A 2,500-nucleotide genomic window follows, 5' to 3' on the forward strand; every position below is an offset into this window, starting at 1 on the left:
TTTAAAATCTTGCGGTAGCGCCTCTCTGCCTTAATTTTGAAAAAAAAAAAACCAGTTAATTCAGTGAGGCTGAAAGATTGTAGTTCATTTTTTTTTGGAGGGGGGGGGTGGGTAAGGACTGGGGGGGCGGTAACGATTATTTATAAATAATTTGAGCATGTTTCCTCTCCCCCTCCCCTTTCCCTTCCCCTCACCCCCTCCCCTCCGCCTCTCACCCTTCCCCCTCCCCGTCCCCCTCTCCCCCTCCCCTTTCCCTTCCCCTTCTCCCCTCCCCTCTCTCTCCCCTCCCCTTCCCCCTCTCCCCCTCCCTGGCTGGGTACGATGCTGTGATGGGCAAGACATTCTCTTCCTGTTCATTTTTTTTTTTTAAGTTATTCCAGCAGTTAGAACATTTGGTGAACATTTATCCGCGAGGCTGCCTCCCCCTCCCCCTCCCCCCTCCCCCCGCCGGGGGGCTTCCATCATTATTATTATCATCTTGTGAGACATTTCAGTTTTTTATAATTTGACAGATTGGACGTTGTAGGGAGGTGGGATTGGAGGGAAGGGGGGAATCCAGGAACTATGGTAGGTGGGGGAGGTAGAGAGATTACTGTCTGCTGCTGCTGTCACTTGCTTCATGTCTGCTGCTGTTACATCTGGTGTTGCTGTCTGCTGCTGTTACGTCTGTTATTGCTGTCTGCTACTGTTATATATGTTATTGCTGTCTGCTACTGTTATATATGTTATTGCTGTCTGCTACTGTTATATATGTTATTGCTGTCTGCTACTGTTATATATGTTATTGCTGTCTGCTACTGGTAGGTCTGTCTGCCGCTGTTGTATTGCTGTATTCTGTTTGTACATCGGTTATTATTGTCTTTGGCTGTTACGGCTGTCTGATGCTGTTACATCTCTTACAGCCGTCTACTGCTGTTACATATCGTATTGTCTGCTGCTGTTACCGTTCTCTCCCATGATTACTGCTGTCTGTTAAAATTTTCTGCTGCAGTTACTGCTATCTGCTTCTTACGGCTGTGTACAGCTTTTACAGATGTCTGCTGCTGCATTCACCCAGCTGTCAGAGTGTAGTGCTTCAGTCCACAGCAGGATTCGAACCTGCACACTCTGTGTCAAAGTACTGTGTACATTGATACAGTGTGTGCTGGTTCGAATCTTGCTGTCAGTGGACTGTTGTGTGTGTGTGTGTGTGTGTGTGTGTGTGTGTGTGTGTGTGTGTGTGTGTGTGTGTGTGTGTGTGTGTGCAAAAAATCGCGAACCGGCCTCGCATGGGCAAGTAGGCCTACTGCAGTATTCCTTCTTTCGTATGTTCTTAAAACAGCCACGGGGGAGTGGAGGGGTTGAAAGATAGCTTTAGGCCTTTCGTGTGGGAATCAACACATCAGGAGCTTGCAGTGTTGTATAAAAGAGGATAAAATCCCAGGAAACGCGTTTAGAGAGTTTTTGTTTCTGGCAAAAACTCTCACTGAACGTGTTTGCTGGGATATCTTCTTTTCTGCAACACTGCAAGCTCCTGATGATGTGCTGATTGCAACGCGAAAGACCTAAAGCTCTCCTTCAACCACGGGGAGAGTTGCTGATTTAAAATACGTGTTAGTAGTCAAGAAGAATATTAATAATTAAGGTCCATTACCTGGAGGTTATTCCGGGGATCAACGCCCCCGCGGCCCGGTCCATGACCAGGCCTCCCGGTGGATCAGGGCCTGATCAACCAGGCTATTACTGGTTACTGTTCCATCAAATTAGTTTTGTAAGCAAACCATCTAAAGAATTGGAACTACCTTCCCCAGAACTGTTACTTCCCATTCCCCAGGCCTCTACATAACCCTTTGAGGTTTAGAGCCCCCCTCATACAATAATAATTTTAAGTTTCAGTAATTATTTTGTATTGTAATTAGCTGGGTGTGCCTGACTGTAATTGATGGTACATGAGGGTACAGTTTGGGTCAGGCTGTGTTTTATACATGATGATCAGTCATGTTATAATTATATTTATAATTGCTTTTGTTTATATTTTTGGCGAGACAGTGTAGAGACTTGGGCAGTATTTAATAACGAGGTGACTTCACTGCTCTGGAGTAACTATTACTATTATACAAGCACAAAACTAGAATGGTGTACATTCCGGGATAGTATTTCAGAGTGGATGTGGTGTACTGGGCAGTGCCACAGCTTCTCTGGTGTACTGTGCCTCGGGGGTGCCTTTCTGCAACGCTGCCTCGGTGTGCATTTGTGCAATGCTGCCTCCCTGCAACGCTGCCTCGGCTGCTACCTTTCTGCAGGGTTCCTTCCTTGCAATGTTGCCTATCTGCAACGCTGCTTCAGCGTGCCTCGGTATACTTCTTCACTGCCTCTCTGCACTCATACACCTAGTGTAGCAGCAGCCATATACCAGGTGTTGTGTTGCTATCACAGACCAGCGGTGAATAGAGCCAAGTGCTCTGTCACACACACACACACACACACACACACACACACACACACACACACACACACACAC

The 2,500-nt window shown here is 46.8% G+C and overlaps 1 protein-coding gene across 1 annotated transcript in view; it reads left to right on the forward strand.

Annotated features, from left to right (window-relative positions):
* The window catches only part of LOC128690071 (zinc finger protein 609), a gene marked incomplete in the record, with an annotated part of 259,012 nt that overhangs the window by 925 nt on the left and 255,587 nt on the right, over window positions 1-2,500 (forward strand).

This window comes from Cherax quadricarinatus, chromosome 25 (assembly GCF_038502225.1).
Source record: "Cherax quadricarinatus isolate ZL_2023a chromosome 25, ASM3850222v1, whole genome shotgun sequence".
Lineage (NCBI taxonomy): Eukaryota > Metazoa > Arthropoda > Malacostraca > Decapoda > Parastacidae > Cherax > Cherax quadricarinatus.